Here is an 18,565-nt window from a genome sequence, read left to right as displayed (position 1 = left end):
GCTATCGGATATAGCAAAATCGCAACTAATAATTTGAGAAAATAAAAATGAAGATAAAAGAAACACAAAATTTACGTGGAAAACTCCTAAATAATATAGGGTAAAAACCACGGGCAACGGTAGAAGAATTTCACTATGAGAAAATAGAAATTATAACCTCTCTCGATCTACCAAGGAGAAACAATGATAATTCTCTTTTGATAAAAAGGAGAAAACAACTCTCAAGAAACTCTCTAAATTCTCTCTAGTATTGGAAGAAAGCTAGAATGCTTTGGGATGATTTTGAAGCTAAATGAGCTAGGGTATTTATAGTTGAAGCTTAAGGACTAATTTGTAAATATTCTAAATTTCAATAACTAATTGCATAGTTTTACCATCCAAAATATTCAACAATTTCAGCTGCCATTTGCACCACTTGCACCGAAAATATTGTTTTAAAAAAACCCACCGAAAGTTGCCTACACTTGTTGACTTTTCAGCAGTATTCATTTGTTCCCTTGTAGCAATTTTCGGAGGCTTCTAGGTCTTTGAGGATGATCCAAGATACAAAGAACAAGCACAAGCGCTGGCCAATATGAAGTTCACCTATGTTGTTTCCTGTCAAATCTATGGGGCTCAGAAAAAATCTTCTGATGCGCGAGATCGCAGTTGTTACCTTAACATTCTAAATCTCATGTTAACGTAAGGTGGTGCTCACTATTTCCTTCTCATGGTTCAACAAGTAGAATAAAAATTTGAATTCATCTTTATATTTTTGGAAACTGCAAAGGTATCCATCTCAGCGTGTTGCTTATATCGATGAAAGAGAGGAGACAGTACAGGGAATATCTCAGAAGCTTTATTATTCTGTTCTTGTCAAGGGAGGTGAAAAGTTGGACGAGGTATGAGACATCACTTGTCTAATATCAATTTAACTTACATTGTAGAAAATGTATTTCATGGTATCCTGTTATACAGATAAAATTTTCAGACTGTATAGGGGTTGAATTTCAGGCTATCTTAACCTAATCATGTTTCGAAGTCTGCATATTGCAAAGTTAAGAACTGGTACAACACCACGAGTTTATAAAAATGTCACAAGACACCATAGACAAATAGCCTGTTTAATTGGATGAAATGTATTAACATTTAGGTAGAAAATGACATTATTAATATATTAAAGTACAACTAATTGTTAAATACATGAATTTTAAATGCTAATAATTTTTTCAAACGTTGTGGACGTGTTAGATTAATTGAATTTGTTTTTTAAAGTTTTCCTATTGATACAATCAGTAGGAGTCAATATAGGTCACTTTTGCCTTATGTTGGCCAGCTTGCATTAGACGCGAGCATCTGTGTCATTATCAAGATGTTACAAGTATGACATGAATACAAAGATGTGAATTCAAACCCGTGAGATTACCGGAAGTGTGCCAGTTGAGTTATCAAATTATCAAACAAATTACTAGTCCGACCTTTATCTTTAACAACATATTCTATGCAAATTTTATTTGGTTTGATTTATCTCTATTTATCACACTAAGGCAGCATATCGGTGAACGTTTAAGTATGTAATTTGCCTATATTAGACTAGTGATTTTTTCCGATTTATGCATGTCCATATTGCATTATGCCTGCCTCATTCGTCTTCTCCTTTATTTTATTAAATCCCTAATTTAAGATAAAGAGTATAATCTTAAGTGAAATAGGATTTTTTTTTTAAAAAAAATATACCGTCAATCATTTAATGCTAGAAATGGTGATTCAAGTCTGACATAAGAAGGGTATTAGAGATTTGTTTTGATAAAGAAGCGAGACCTCGTTAAAAATTCCCTTCGTAACCACTGCTGTACAAAAATACGGAAACGAACATTAGAATGAGGAAAAGACTGCCTCAATTGTAATTCCAGAAATAAATTACACTTCCTGCGACAGCCAGCTATTACAACCCCACCCTCGCACTCAACATCTCACCTCTCTATAACCTCAATGTACTGAGTTACTACCCTATACCCGTCTTAGCTAAGCTGTCAGCTTCCCAATTCACAGACCTTTTGACAAACCTTAAATAACACTATGCTCTAAAACAACATTGACAATATCCTTAACTAGTTGTGAAAAAACGGTCAGACACACTTCTGGATTCTTAATCCATTTAACTGCATTTGCTGAGTCAGTCTCCACAACTAGCCGACCCTTGCCACACCACTCTGAATCCACAAACCAAACTAAACCAGCTTGGATGGCCTTCAATTCAGCTAAGATAGGTGGACCTGGACCAGCTGAAGCCGAAAATGATCCCAAAACCTTGCTCTCCTCATTTCGTAGTATACCCCCAATACCACTGCTGTAAAAGGAAAGACTGTTCGAAATGGTTAAGATTTTAGTCTTCAGTTAGCCTTCCATTTGTGCAAAATGTTCATATCACTCCTGAATTCTTCTTTGTGAAATCTTACTTGATGCTTTCAAACTTTTATGCTATTAGTTTTGTTTGTTTCATGTTATTAATAAATAAATGGGGGAATGACAATATTCCTAGGAAATATATCGGATCAAACTGCCAGCCCCCCCTACAGAAATTGGTGAAGGGAATCCTGAAAATCAAAACCATGCAATTATTTTTACTCGTGGAGAAGCCCTTCAGACCATAGACATGAATCAGGTAGCCTGTTTTAACTATTTTAAAGATGCATTCACAACTTTTATTATTTTCAATGTTTGTGGAGGATAATTACTTTGAAGAGACTTACAAAAATGGAAATAATTTGTAGAATTTCAACCTTGTTTACCAGTTTTCAATGATGTCTTAGCAAAATTACACACTGTTTTTCCATGCTTTGTTCTCAGGACAATTATTTTGAAGAGGCTTATAAGATGAGAAATGTTTTGGAGGAGTTTCTAAAACCTCGCCGCAAGGGAAGAGAGCTATCAATATTGGGTTTAAGGGAGCATATATTTACTGGAAGGTGAGTTTACCAATATCTTGTTGAATTAGTTTTGTATGTTTGGGCATGATAACTGTGACGCTGGGTGAAAATGTGACAAAATGTTACACAGAACAGTTTGATAGTACTAATACATGTACTTGCTTTTATTTATTTCACAGTGTTTCTTCTCTAGCTTGGTTCATGTCCAATCAAGAGACAAGTTTTGTTACAATTGGGCAACGTATCCTAGCAAATCCTCTTAGGTAGGACTGAACTTTCTTAAATCCTCAACATTATGTGATATTACATTGGATGGCTGACATTTGTATTCGGCCCATATTGTTTATACATTAAAGGAGCTTAATGAAAGACAGAGAGAGAATTCATGAACAAATTCATTAACTTGCTCTGTCAGTTTTCTGTATTTAATACTTATTGTTACCATATATAGTTTTTTCCATAACTATTTTATACTGCTGTAAATAGAAAGATGCTAGCCATAATTTCCTCTTTCCATAGCTATTTTATACTGCTGGAATGAAAGAGATACCAGCCATAATTTCGTCTTTCCATAGCTATTTATACTTCTGTAAATAGAGAGCTACCAGCCATAATTTCCTCTTTTCACAGCTATTTGATACTGCTGTAAATAGAGAGATACCAGTCATAGATTTAGCTAAAAATTAGTCAGTAATCTTGTGTATATTCACATATTAATTCAATGGAATGGAGGTGGCAAGACTAACCATTCAAATCAAAATCCTGTCAAGTCAATATTTAACACTTATTTATTGATGTTTGTCTTTTACAGAGGCGGGGCTAGGACGGCGCAACATGCGCGACGGAACAGGGCCTCAGAATAGCAAGGACCCCAAAAAATTAGATTTATTATTGTTGTTACAATAAAAAAAACAAAGTATTATGGACCCTTGGTAAAATTTTTGGGCCCAAAACCACAGAACTTGCGATCAAATCTTGTTAAAGTCATATCGGAAATATCAATAATCAGTATTGTGCTACAGCTGTAAAGATTATCTCATTTTTTTTTTTTGGGTCTAACTCCATTTTACGAGAAAAGAGCTCAGGAAGACGTTTAGGCCTCTATTTAAGGGTTTCTTTTTAAGAATTTGCACAGGACCCCCAACGTCCTAGCCCAGGCCCTGGTCTTTTACATGTGATATCAGTTAATCCATGAAAAGGGCATGATTGTACAAAGTCCAAAATTTCTGGCCTTGCAAGGTTTTGTTGAGCTTGAGCAGCCTTATTGTTGTTGCTTTATCATACATGTCTCTCTAAACTGTTTGTATCTTATGATTCCAGGGTGAGATTCCATTATGGTCATCCTGATATATTTGACAGAATCTTCCTTGTAACAAGAGGTGGCATAAGCAAAGCATAAAAAATTATTTACTTGAGCGAGGATATATTTGCTGGTAATCTTGAGTCAGCTCAATTCTCTAACTTAAAAGCTATAATCTGCTTGTTAATTATGTTATCTTGTTCGGGGTTCAATTCTACTTTGCGTTGGGGTTATGTAACACATCATGAATATATCCAAGTTGGTAAGGGGCGTGATGTTGGAATGAATCAGATATCTGCTTTTGAGGCTAAGGTTGCCAATGGAAATGGAGAGCAGACACTCAGCCGTGATGTTTATCGGCTTGGCCGTCGGTTTGATTTCTATAAAATGTTATCATTCTATTTTACAACTGTGGCCTTCTATTTCAGTAGCATGGTATGTTAATTAGAGTAAATGGGACTGCTCCACATTCTTGGTGACTAGGATTCTTAGCTAGGAATTTTATAGTCTGATTAGTTTTCAAGATGAAGCATTATTCTTAAATGATCTGGGTAACATTCTTTTGTTGTAGTATTTAAAGTTTTACCACTTCATTGCTGAGTAGTTCAATGGATTACCATATCACCGTAACTCGGCTGCTTTTTCATTTGAAAAAAAAAATGAAGGGAAGAAGAGCCAAAATAAATGACCCTGTATGTATGCAAGTAAAAACTTGCAGCATTGGGAATTACTATGTTTCAGGTTACGGTCCTTACAGTATCTGTATTCTTATATGGACGTTTATACATGGTTATGAGTGGATTGGAAGAAGAGATTAATACAACCGTACGTCAGAGTAAAGCCCTTGAAGAAGCTTTGGCAACACAGTCCGTCTTCCAGCTGGGCCTGTTGCTGGTGCTGCCCATGGTTATGGAAATTGGCCTGGAAAAGGGGTTTCGTACTGCTCTGGGTGACTTCGTCATCATGCAGCTACAACTTGCCTCTGTATTCTTTATTTTCCAGCTTGGCACAAAAGCACATTATTTTGGAAGAACTATCTTGCATGGAGGTTCTAAATATAGAGCTACTGGTCGTGGCTTTGTTGTTTGTCATGAAAAGTTCGGGGATAACTACAGGCTGTACTCTAGAAGTCGTTTTGGAAAAGGGTTGGAGCTTCTCATTCTATTGGTCCTCTATGAAGTTCGGGGTCCTGGTTGTTTGCCCCTTTTGTGTTCAACCCGTCTGGTTTTGACTGGCAAAAAAAGTGGATGACTGGACGGATTGGATTAGGTGGATGGGAAATCGCGGTGGTATTGGTATCCAGACTAATAAAAGTTGGGAATCATGGTGGGAAGAAGAACAAGATCACATCAAATTCACAAATATTAGGGGAAGGCTGCTTGAGATTATCCTAGCATTTCGCTTCTTTATTTACCAATATGGGATTGTCTACCACCTTGATATAGCTCATCACGGCAAAAACTTTTGGTATAATTTTCAAAGTTCATCTTGCTACACTTTGCTTTTGCCTACTAATCCTTGTCTATTGTTGTGGGAATTTTTCTTTATTTTTCTAGTTCAGACTTCCATCTCCTTATCTTCTAACTTATTATCCTTGTAGGTTTATGGACTTTCTTGGCTTGTTATGTTAACGGCACTGCTAGTGTTAGAGGTATGCAATGAAGCTTTAAGCAAATTTGTTCAAGCATAAATGAGAGATCTGTTCAGAGTAGTTTCATGTTTAAAGAACTGGAAATATGCTCCTCCAATCACAGGCTACTCATGACAGTAGCTTCATGTTTAAATAACTGGCTACTGTACAGAGATTCAATACATATACAGTAACGCGACAGCTCGACAAATGAATCGATTGTCCGTAGAAGTATAACAACTATTACCCTAAGTCAGGAAAAATGGGAGAGAGAAAAGTAGAGAGAGAAAAGTTAAAAGGGAAAATAGATTCCGGAGAGGTCTGGAAGGATTTTGTCGATAATCTTAGCAGGAGAGTTTCTCGGCGAGAGCTTAGGGATATTTTTCATCCCATGGAACTGTGGAGAGAGTTTTTATCCCGAAAGAAACCAAAAATCCAAAATATAGATTTTTCACTTTCGCTTTTGTTCAGTTTGAGAGGGAATCTAGTTTGAAGAGGGCAATCGAGATGTTGAATGGTTCATTGATAGATGGGAGAAGGATTTCTATTGGAGTTGCCAAATACAATGATGTTCGTCCAAGGATTGTGGTAAACAAGAGTCCAATTAAGTTGGTTCCAGATTTGTCCACAGCAGGACCCTCTAAGTTGAAAGAGGCGGATTTATCCAGGAGGAGTGTTAGAGATGATAGAACGTACAGGGATTCTTTACTTACTGAGGTTACGAGGATGAATGCATTGGAGTATATGGAGAAATTTTCTGAAGGGAGCCATAGGGAGAAAACTAAGAAGAATGTATTGGAAATGTATATCCCAACCGAGGGTCGGAGTTGGGTCAGAAGATCTTTAACGGGGATTATTAAGCTCTCTCTTGATTTCAAGTCAGTTTATGAGTTTTTCTTTAGTAACGGTTATGAAGTTCAGATTGCTGGTTGGGGTTATGCCCGTAATTCCTGTGCTATCATTTTCAAATCTCAAGAGGAGATATCGGAGGCATGGACAAAGAAGAGAGATGAAATAGGCTTCTGGTTTGGCATATTGGCCTCTTTACTGAATGAAGAAGGAGTGCCAATGGCTTTCTGCCAGCTCGAGTTATCTGGGGTGCCTCTTTTATGCTGGGATGAATCTTTTTTGGTACGAGTTGCTGGGAGATGGGGGAATAACGTAGAAATTCATGAGTCCACTAAGAACAGGGATGATCTCACGTCTGCTAGAATTCTTATGAGAGTTGCTAGTCCTTTTGATGTTCCCAAATTTATTACTCTCGGCTCCTATGGTAGATCGTATAGAGTCTCCATTAAAGTTGGATCACCTAGTGAAGATTCAAATCTTTTTTTCAAATTTTCTCCGATGATCGGAATAGTTGGGAAACAGTTTAGTGAGACGGGGTCTGAGGAAGACGATTATAGGGGGAAGTCAGATTATGAGGAAAGTTCAATCAAATCAGCTGAGACGTTCAGACAAAAGGTTGACTTGTGGATTGAGAAGGGCATGTCCTTTGGTTCAGAAGGTACTGATGGGGAAAACATCTTCCAAGACTTACTAAACATGGGAAAAATATTAATGAAGGAGTGTCAGATGATCAGAACGTTGGGAATATCAGAGGTGACTTTACAGGTCTGGGTATCAGATTTTCAAAAAGTTTGGCTGATGGGCTAGAAGCCCAATCTGATGACATTGAACTGGGTGGTTTGGAGGCTTCTAACATAATTCCTTCTGGGCCAGCGTATACAATTAATAAATTTGGTAAATTGGTTCAGAATAGGGGAATTGCATAAGCAAGCTGTGCCAGAAAATAATATAAGGGGTTCTGCTCTATTCCAGGTTCGTCTGGCAGTGTAATCTGGAGGTTAATAAAACTAACTCTAAGCTGACAGTCCCTATTTCAGAACTATCAAAGAGCTTATCAAGAGGCAGAACGAGGTTGGTGCGTAGAAGTTCCCTTTCTACAAAAAGTGAGCCTCTTTAGAGGAGGGAAATAGCCAGCTTTAGAAGAGTCTACAGAAGATGTAAGAGAGGAATTACTGGTATGGGAATGATCAAAAAGTAAATAATGCTACAGAGGATGTGATAGGTCTAAAGAAGGCTAATGAACATGCTTATACAACGGTTCTCCAGGTACTACAACATCAGAGTTTAATTTACGGGGCAGTGAGGTTCCAAATTTAGTGGATAAAACTGGTGCCAGGAGTTTGGTTGAAGAGTCTGAGGGTGGTGTTGAGGAAAAACATTTGTCTATCTACAATTCTGACACTTCTAAGAGAAGGGCAAAAATAATTATGGTTAGAGAAGCTTTAGAACATGTCAATATTTATACAACATCTTCTTCAGGTTTCTCGAAACTCTTGGATGAAGAAGTAGCTATATAGCAAGTTAGTCAGATTCTGGGGGTTTCTTTTACACAGGGGAATGAAGCTTTCTTGGATAAAATCATTGAGCTGGAGAAAGGTTTGAAGGTGGCAAACTGAGTTGCCATTTTGGGGAAACTAGATTATTCATCAATTTTTATGAAGGATAAACTAGCTATAATTTCATGGAATGTTAGGGGTTTGGGAAAAAGAGAGAAACAAAGAGCAGTTCAGAGATTAGTCTCTAATTATCATCCTTCTTTTCTTTGGCTACAAGAAACTAAAACAGAAAACATCCACATGTCTTTTTCTAGAAGGAAGAGATTGAATATTTTTTAGGGGGTTATTGAATCTCCAGCTACTGGTTCTTCAAGGGGGTTATTATTTTGTTGGGATGAAAATGTGTTTGAAATGGAAAATCACAGTATTAACAGAAGATTCATTGCGGTTATAGGGAAATTTAGATTTAATATGTTCAAAAGTATTCTCATTAATGTTTATGGACCCTCAGTGGATAAAGAAAAAGAAAGTTTTTTTGAAGAACTGAGCGTGTTCATTTCTGGACAGGATCTATCGGTTTGTGTTGGAGAGGACTTTAATGTCTACTTGTGTGAGGATGAGAAAGTGGGCAGAGCTCAGAACAAACTTTCTATGAGGATTTTCACTCAGTTTATTCAGTCAACAGGTCTAATTAATCTGCCTTTGAATGGGGGAAGGTTCACTTGGTGCAATAACCAAGATGATCCGACTTTTGTTAGGTTGGACATGTTTTTGTTGGACGGACAATTTTTGGATGTTTTTCCCGAGATAATTCAGTCACTTATTCCTAAATCTATTTCAGACCATAATGCCATTCTTTTACAAGATGGCGGAGTTGATTGGGGGAAAAACCTTTCAGACTATTTAATTATTTGATGGAGAAAAAAGGTTTTGAGGAAATGGTTTGTCATACTATAGCAGATTGCAAGAAGGATGGGAGAAAAGCTGGAATCCTAAGTGTTTTAAAGAAGTCTAAGGTTGCCATTAAGAATTGGACAGGGCAAAAAAATCAATTTCTGGGAGCCTCAATCTCAGATTTGGAAAGGAGAATTCACAAGTTAGAGGAGGACGTTCAGATGTTGCAGGACAGCTCGGTTCAGGGGAAAATCGAGGAGTTATGTAATTGTAGATCAGAGTTATGGAGACTCCTTAAAATTGAGGAACAGATTTGGTATCAAAATTCCAGAAAGAAGTGGATTAACGATGGGGACCGAAACACTCGATTCTTCCATACTTGCGCTTCAGTTAGAAGAAAACGTAATGCATTGAATGCTTTGTTAATTGAGGGGAATATTACTCATGATCCAGTTGTAATTAAGGCCACTGTTAAATAGCACTTTTTTAATATTTTCAATAATCGGTCTACTTTGGATGTGGAAGACATTGGGTTGACGTTTCCTAGAATTTCCGTGGATCAAAACATTCTTTTAGAGAAGGAATTTTCAGAGAAGGAGGTTTGGGAGACTTTAAAGTCTTGCGAAAGTAATAAAGCTCCGGGCCCGACGGATTGAACTTGGGATTTTTTTAAAAGGTTTTGGTATGTACTTAAAGGTAACATCATGCAGTTTTTCACAGATTCCATAGGGGGGAAAATTGGGAACATGGTATTAACCACACCTTTATCACCCTTATTCCAAAGGGTTCTAACATTGGAAGTTTAGATGATTATAGACCTATTAGTCTAGTAGGAGGTGTATACAAGATTCTTTCCATGTGTCTGTCAAGGAGGATTAGAAGCTGTATGGGTGATATCATCAGCCAATCACAGTTTGCTTTTATACCCGATCGGAAAATTTTGGATTGCTCCCTCATTGCTAACGAGGGCATTGATTATTGGAGGAAGAAAGGGCTAAAGGGTTGTGTTTTTAAAGTAGATTTCAAAAAGTCTTATGACATGGTTGATTGGCCTATCATATTCAAGGTGATGGGAAAAATGGGATTTGGTTTGACTTGGATTAGTTGGATCAGGAAATGTGTCTCTACTGCCTCCATTTCAGTGTTAGTCAATGGGTCTCCAACCGAGGAATTTTCGATGGCCAAGGGACTAAGACAAGGATGTTCACTTTCACCTTTGTTATTTAATCTAGTAGGGGAGTTGTTGAATTTATTAATACTGCGAGCTGTTTCTGAAGGACTATTTTCTGGTTTGACAGTTGGCAAGGAGGAAGGGTCCTTCAAGCTTACTCATTTACAGTTTGCTGATGATTTAATTATTTTCTGTGGAGCTTTGAAAACACAGATTATGAATGTGAAGAGGGTGCTCAGAGTTTTTGAGGTTATGTCAGGGCTGCAACTTAACCTAAAGAAAAGTAGTTTGTTTGGGATTAATATTTCCCAAGAGGAGGTTCAGACCTGGGCAGCTTCTATTGGTTGTTCTGTTGGGAGTTTCCCCTCTAACTACCTAGGTCTCCCATTAGGGGCAACTAAGAATGCATCTGCTATTTGGGAACCGGTGGTGCAGAATTTCATACTAAATTAGCAGGTTGGAAGGCTGCTACACTATCATTAGCAGGGATAATGGTTTTGATCAAATCGGTTCTGTCCTTGCTGCCTACGTATTTCATGTATATGTTCAAGATTCCAGTTTCAATCCTTAAGGCTCTCAACTCGATCATGTCTAAATTTTTATGGGGAGGGGGAGGGGGAAATGGTTCAAAGAAGATTCACTGGGTTAAATGGGATGATGTATATAAACCTAAGAATGAGGGTGGTCTAGGAGTCCGAAATCTGACTAGTATGAATAGAGCATTGCTAGGGAAATGGTCTTGGAGATTTGCAAATGAGAGACACTCTGTTTGGAGGAATTTTGTTTGTAGCAAATACAACATTGATTCTTTAAGGTTACTGTTTGATAGCAAGGTTTCTCCTCAATCTTCTTGGCTTTGGAGATCGGTGGTTAACAATCATTACAAACAAGACTCTTTTGGCTCTAAGTTTCGAAGTTTGTGTAGTTTTTATGTTGGAAATGGTAAGCTTATTCGTTTTTGGCAAGATAGTTGGGCTGCAGATTATCCGCTACAGTTTCTTTTTCCTAGATTGTTTTCGGTTTCTTCTAAAAGATCTGGTAAACTTTGTGAGTTTGGGGAATTCCTTCCATCTGGCTGGGTTTGGGATGTTCAAGTTAGAAGAAATTTAAATGATTGGGAGGTTGAACAATGGTGTAACTTGGTGAGCTTCATCTCTCCCTATTCTTTGTCTAAAGATTCCAGTGATATTTTACTTTGGAAAGGCAGTGGGGATGGTGTTTTTTTAGTCAGTTCTTGTATTAAAATTTGTGCTTCAGGATCAGATGATGTTTGCTTTTGGAATAACATTATTTGGAGAGGTTTGGTATCCCCTAGAGTTGAATCTTTAATGTGGCAGGTTGTCTTTGCAAGCTAGCTGTTAAATCCGAGCTGATTAAAAGAGGTGTTCAAGGTATTGAGGATGATTTATGCCCTCTTTGTAAATTGGTTGAGGAAACTTCCACGCACTTATTCTTTACATGTTCGGTTGCATGTGCTTTGTGGTACAAATTTATAATTTTTGGAGATTTAGTTCTGTGTTTCCTACTGATGCAAAAACCTTTCTTACTGCTTGGGATGAGTTGAAATCAAATTCTTCTATTTGGACTTTCATTCATGGGGCTATCATTTGGACCATTTGGAAGGCCAGAAATTTTATTGTCTTTGAAGGGGGAAAGCTTGATCAGTTAGAGTTATTTTTCTTATCACGAGTTAGGCTGGCTTCTTGGTTTCTAGCTAAGCACAAGGAAGTTTCTATTCATAAGGATTCCTTGATTATGGATCCTTCATTAGCAGATTCCTACTTGCCCTACAGTTCTATGAAGTCTTCTTCATTCCCTTGGGTACCTCCCCCTTCTGGTTTTTTTAAATTGAATGTGGACGCAGCAGTTAGTAGTGACTGGAAGAAATCGGGTATAGGAGGTATTTGGAGGGATCATTCAGGTTCATTCCTAGGTTCTTTTCAAGAGTCAGCTGGTCCGGGACCTCCGACTATGATCGAACTTAAAGCTATTCAGAGGGGTATTTCATTATATGCTTCTACTCAAGGGAGGGTTAAAGATAGGCTGATTGTTGAGAGTGATAACAGGGTTGCAGTAGACTGGATCAACAATGTCAATTCATGCCCAGTTGTTTATGCATTCGTTATTAGTGATATAGTTGACAATCTTAGATTTTTTGGGGGGGGGTTATAAATTGGGTTGCAAGGTCAGCTAATATGGACGCCGATGCTTTAGCAAAGGCTGGAATAGGCTAATTTTAATGTTGTTTGTTGTTTCAGTTTAGCATTTGATTCCTGCTCGGGTGGGATTTATAGACTGTTGTAAGGGTTATTTCGAAGAGATCTATCGAGGTTGTAATCTTATTTTCTTTAATGAAAATCTAAGGCGCTCTTTTCCTCCTTCCAATGATTAAGGAGCTTCTTTTCAGGTTCCATTAATCAAGAAGGAGGTTTTTAATGAGGTCTTCTAATCTTATCAAAAAAACCATGTCCTCATATTTTTTTAACCTTTTTTAAATACCATAGAATGTGAATGTTTAACTTCTCCTGTTTATATATCACCAATGTTCACAGATGGTATCAATGGGTAGGCGAAGATTTGGTACCGAATTTCAACTCAAGTTCAGGATTCTTAAGGCACTTCTATTCCTCCAGTTTTTGTCAGTCATGAATGTGCTATTTGTAGTATGTGGACTAACAATTTCAGATGTTTACTGCCACCCTTGCCTTCTTGCCCACTGGATGGGCAATTCTCCTCGTAAGTTTTGAAACTTCAGAGTAGCAGTTGCTTGGTTTAATTATTGCATGCTTATTACTGTCTCACTTGACATGCTCAGTATATGACAATAATACTAAAAAGCTTTTAGAATCTATCATGAAGAACAAGTATGACTCATGCTTTATTTACAACCAATCTTCACATTTTCTTACGTGGATTCCAGTATGCTTAATTTTTTTATAAAAAGAAATCCATATATTTGGAGGGTCATACTTTATACACATTTTTGAATATGTCTTGGGAATAGGTATGGAACATATATATCTTATGGAAGCAAAGAGTTCAGGTAAAACTAGCAGTGACTCCTAAAGTTTGTAAATATTTTGCTCGAGTATGGCTTTATATGTCACACCCCAATATGGGGTTAGATTTATTTTAGTTTAAAATATGTGAGGATAAAGTATGATTGGTAAATAATTGTTTTAGCATATTATTATTTTATTAATCAAATTGAGGGCCACTCAATAAAAGATATCTTTCTTTAGTATGGGCAATTTAATTTTAAAAGAAAATCGTGAATGAGGATGATAGAGTAGTAGAAGTGGACAAATTATTGGGTGAGATGGGATTTAATTAATGATAATGGCATTGCTTGGAATTCATTGCTTCCACATTTCACTTTCGGCCAGTATCCACCAAAGCCTGAAATCGAATAAAGAAATTTAATCTTAATGGTTCAATAAACTCACAAAAACAATATGGAGTTCGAGGATATTAAGAAATTGAAGAGGCAAAAACAAAGGAATATTAGAGTCTGGGTAGACGTTTTTCTTTCCTGGAAATTTGTTTTCTTCAACTTCTGTATGAAGAACAAGCTTCATTCAAAGGATTGTCAAGTCGTTGTAGATTTAAGCTTTTTACAATGAGGAAATACGCATGACAACAATGGATCCTCAGGCTTTCATTAGGTTGTCAATAGACTCACTAGGACTGAGGATTCGTGGAACGACCCTGAGTTCTTCGAGAGCTAGAATTCGTTCATTCTCGGCCCCATGTTCGTACGAAGATACACGATCTGTCCGGCTCAGCTGTTGCGGCAGCCTTCATAACCACGCCCTTTGTATCATCAACAGGTTGCGATTGGGTTGCCAAGTACAACCCGGGAGCTTGGTTGATTCTTTGTCCCGACGATTTAAGGCCAGAGAGCTGGTTGCCTTGGGGAAAGCTCGAGGCATGGCGTGAGCGTGGCATTAGAGACTATGTGTGCTGCCGATTTCACCCATTGTCTAAAGTCCAGGACAGAGCAGAGGTTCTCATGTCCGAGATACATTTTAATGCCGAAAATGGCGGAGAATTTTTTATCGACACCGACAAACAAATGCGTCAGGTGGCGTCGACTCCTATACCAAGTCCACAAAGTAGCGAAGACTTTTCAGCATTAACCCCGAACCCAGGCGACTTTGTAATGAGTTGCAGAGTCCACGGGGAAAGTAAGAGAAGCAAATCGTCGGTGCAACTGGCCATGCGACACGTAACATGCATAGAGGATGTTGCCATCTTAATGGCACTCGCGGCTGCCATTGACCATAGCTTTGGTCTTTGGTTCATTGCCACATGGATACAACCAGAATTAATAATTGAAAGTGGTGCATTCAAGGGACACTCCACGTGGGTTATATGGCAATGCCCCACACACCAATTACTTGCAAAATGGGGCTATGATTCCCAAAAGAAAAATCATGTGGGTGCTGATTTAAAAAGAAATGTAGTGGAAAATCGTATCATGAGTGCTTGGTAAGAACTTGGCCTTGTCTCATAGTTTCCTTTAGTTTTAGTTTATGGCTCAATAGTACAAATTAATTCGGTTCATTCCCTAATTTTAGTGATTAATTATTTTAGTAACCACACAAGTATTCTATTATATTAATTGGGTTTCCAAATTATTATTTCAATTCTAATAAGCTATCTTTATGGTGAGGAAAAAATATTTCGATACGAGTTAGTAATTTTGATGGTATGGATCAAGAGGAAAATATTGGAAGTTGAATCAAAGATCGAGGGTGTTCGAATGGAATTTAAATGGTCGACCAGTATGGCACAAAAATCGAAGTAATATTTTACTACCACTTTATGCTTTATGGAACATGTTGATATTGATAATTGTATGAATAAGATAATGGTTGGTCTCATCTGGGTAGTTAATTAATTCATACACTCGATATGAATGCGGTAAAAATTCAGTAACTGAATATGACTCGAATGCCTAATATAAGAAATTGAGGGATTGTTAGAATTAAATTACAAGTTCTATGATTAATGATATAGAAATCAGCTCTGGATATGACTTATAATTATATCATCAAAGGTTAAATGTTGAAGGTACTTAGATAATAAATTATGAGAATATTTTGGTTAGGTGAAATTACGAAATTATGAAATTGCCCTTGAGAGGTAAAAATAGTCCGAGTTGGTCCTGAATGAGAAATTACTTTGAGGATTCGTACTTAACTCGATAAATTACGGATTTAATTGTTAAGATCCTGTCTTTGTACAGAAAATTCGAGATAACCCGTTAGTAACTTTTGAAAAGGTAATTGACATGGAAATCTTCGAATTAAGAATAAATTATCGAGGTTGCTCTTTTGTCAGAATTGTTCGCAAGTACTGGAAAAGATGATACGTTTGAATTAAATAATAAGATCAAGTGGAAGGAAAGGATTGAAACAAGGTGGATCAGTAAAATGACCAAAATACCCCTATAATGGAAATGACTCAAGAATATCACCAAGCCTAGAAATGAATGGAAAAATATTGAACACCAAAATGACCAAAATGCCCTTCTGGTTTAGACTAAGTAAATGTCTTGAGTTAATTAAGGAATTCAAATAAACATAGATGTTGTACTACCCTTAAAAGTAATGGAACACAATTTAAGTGAGTAGATCAACCTTAATGCTATGTCAATACTTGAATGACATAGATATCACTTAAATGCGTGTTCGTCTTCTCCAGTTGGGATCGATGATAATTCTGGAAATACTTAGCTCAGCTCAACTCTAGAGCGCATTCGGTACTAAGAAGAGGATATTCGTGATACAAGTCAACCACAAATACCAGAATGACTATTATATGACTAAAGTGAACTGAAAGGAAGTACAATATGTATCCAAAATCCAGAAACGTCTGAATTACTCTGGAAAACTCTAAAGTAACCGGGATACACTTGATTGCTAAATGAACTAAGTAACCTTAATGACTGAGGATTAAATAAGTGATTTGGATGAGTCTGGAAACATTTTTGAATTTACATGATGAATTGTCCTTATTGGTCATGAACCATGAATCAAGTACGTCAGTATTTCCTGATATCATTGAAACGTGGAAATGAAATAAAGACCATAGGAAGATCTATTCAGCGATGATTACGAAGATGATTAATGGACAAGAATTGTTAGTACTAAAGAGTGAATACCTTGGAAAGGAAATAAATTGACGTGTTTACATGCATTAGTTCTGAGAGTTGTTCAGTTCGAATTGTTTGATAAATCGATCGATCAACATGGATTGTAAATGTCTTGAATCTCCGTTTCTCCTTTGTTAGCTAAAATCATTTCGGTAATTCCTGAACGCTTTCCTAATGCACATGAAAACATAGTGGAATTCTAAAGTATCAATCTTAAATGTCTGATTAGATCAGTTAGTAATTGATTCTCATCAATAGGACCTTGTTACTGGAATCCGATCAAATTGCACAACTTCCATGTTATCCATAGTGATAACTACAAAATGCCTCTGAAAAATATTTGGATTCTCTAGTGTGTTCCATATTTATTAATAAATTGTTTTATTGTTTTAACATGAGGTACAATGAAATCTATGGTTACTGTTTTATGGATGCACTGACTTAATGGTGATGGCTTATGGAATTGTATCACGGTATAAATTGTATCTTGGAGATATTGATTTGTAAAGTACAGCTCTGATCAAGCTGGAAAATTTTTATGGAGCTAATGTGACTCTTAGGTAGGCTCTGCGGCCCTGAGATCATTATCGGGTAGGCCCTGCGGCCCTAAGATGTGTTCTTAGGTAGGCCCCATGGCCCCAAACATTTCTTGGGTAGGCTCTCAGGCCCTAAGATGTCCCTTAGGTTAACTCTTTATATGATGATTTTAAGCTATGAGTTTGAAAAGCTCCACTACAGTATGATTTATGAAATTTACTGAACTATCATTTGATCAATGTACCTATTATGATTTTATCGTACTGTTGGAACACACTAGACATCCTATTCGATCTCCTAAAAATGTCATACTTTGAATGCTTTTTATGACCTAAGATCTTCATGGATTCTACTCGATGAACTACCAGTGAAATCCTAGATTATTCCGAACACCGGTATATGTCCGATTCAATAAGGAAATTATATGGTTTTCCATTTATATGCATGACCTATAGCATTATCTGGTAGTTATGTATTACTGAGCTTTTTGAAGCTCACTTTGTTACTCACCATTGCAGGTTAAAAGAATTGTACCAGTACAACTATCAATTTCAGTAAGGGGGTTCTTTCGGCGTTGCTTGTAGAGAATGGTATATGTGATTAGGGGGCATGTAATTGTATTTTGTTTATATATATGAAATTTGTTTTATCTCTGCATACTGATAAATCATTTTATGAGTTTACATGTTTAATAAAAATTTTAAATTTTTCGTTATTTTTACGGTGGTTTGCTCCGGTGGCCCTAATGTGACACCCTAGATCGGATCGGGTTACCCACATCAGTCTGAGGGGGTTACATTATATGAGTTAAAATACTTTCTTCATTCTACCCAGTTGATGCACTGTAGAAAACAACTAATGCATGAGTTTATTTTCTTTCTGAAGATGGTGTTAAGAACTTCAAAGATTGTTAAATATGCTTGATAAACCCTTGTTTCATATACTATTTGAAACATACGATAAATTGTCCTTTTTATGCTACCTATGTTACTAGGATGTGAATGTCATATACGAAATATGTATCTATAATTGGTTTAAGGGTCATATGCCCTTACCCATGTCCGAATATGCATTGGACAATGGACATAGGTGTCGGACACAAATACTTAAATGAAGAGTCCAAAGCAACATAATATTCTACTGGTTAATTGCAGTATTCTCATGTTTTTATCTTGTTTATTTTGGTGGTGGCATTCATAGATTGGACAAGCACTGAGGTCAGTATTGAAAAGCTTAAAATTCTGGGACTCAATAAAGGAGCTTGCAAGGGCATACGAGTATATCATGTGTCTGATATTGTTCATGCCCATAGCTATCTTATCATGGTTCCCTTTCTTGTTCGAGTTTCAAACCCGATTGCTCTTCAACCAAGCATTTAGCAGAGGACTCCAGATTTCGATGATCCTTGCTGGAAGAAAAGAGAAAGACAACATCTCCCCAATCAAGTATGCTTGAAGATTCTTTTGTTGTCCAGCAGCCATCCATCGTTATCCTTTTTGTAAGGCTTTTTAGCATTTCTTATGACAAACTTTTATCATTTAATTTTTTTTATTTAAATATTCAACATATGACTTGATTTTTTTTTTATAAATTTAGATATATGATGGATAATATTTGAT

General features: G+C 36.8%; 1 pseudogene; it reads left to right on the top strand.

The window, feature by feature from the left end:
* Window positions 1-531: 531 nt before the first annotated feature.
* Window positions 532-18,457, top strand: LOC120184490 (annotated as a pseudogene).
* Window positions 18,458-18,565: the final 108 nt, after the last annotated feature.

The sequence above is a fragment of the Hibiscus syriacus genome, unplaced genomic scaffold, assembly GCF_006381635.1.
Source record: "Hibiscus syriacus cultivar Baekdansim isolate YM2019G1 unplaced genomic scaffold, ASM638163v2 tig00112921_pilon, whole genome shotgun sequence".
NCBI lineage: Eukaryota > Viridiplantae > Streptophyta > Magnoliopsida > Malvales > Malvaceae > Hibiscus > Hibiscus syriacus.
The sequence above is the reverse complement of the archived record's forward strand: the minus strand, read 5'-3'. Positions and strand labels throughout refer to the sequence as shown.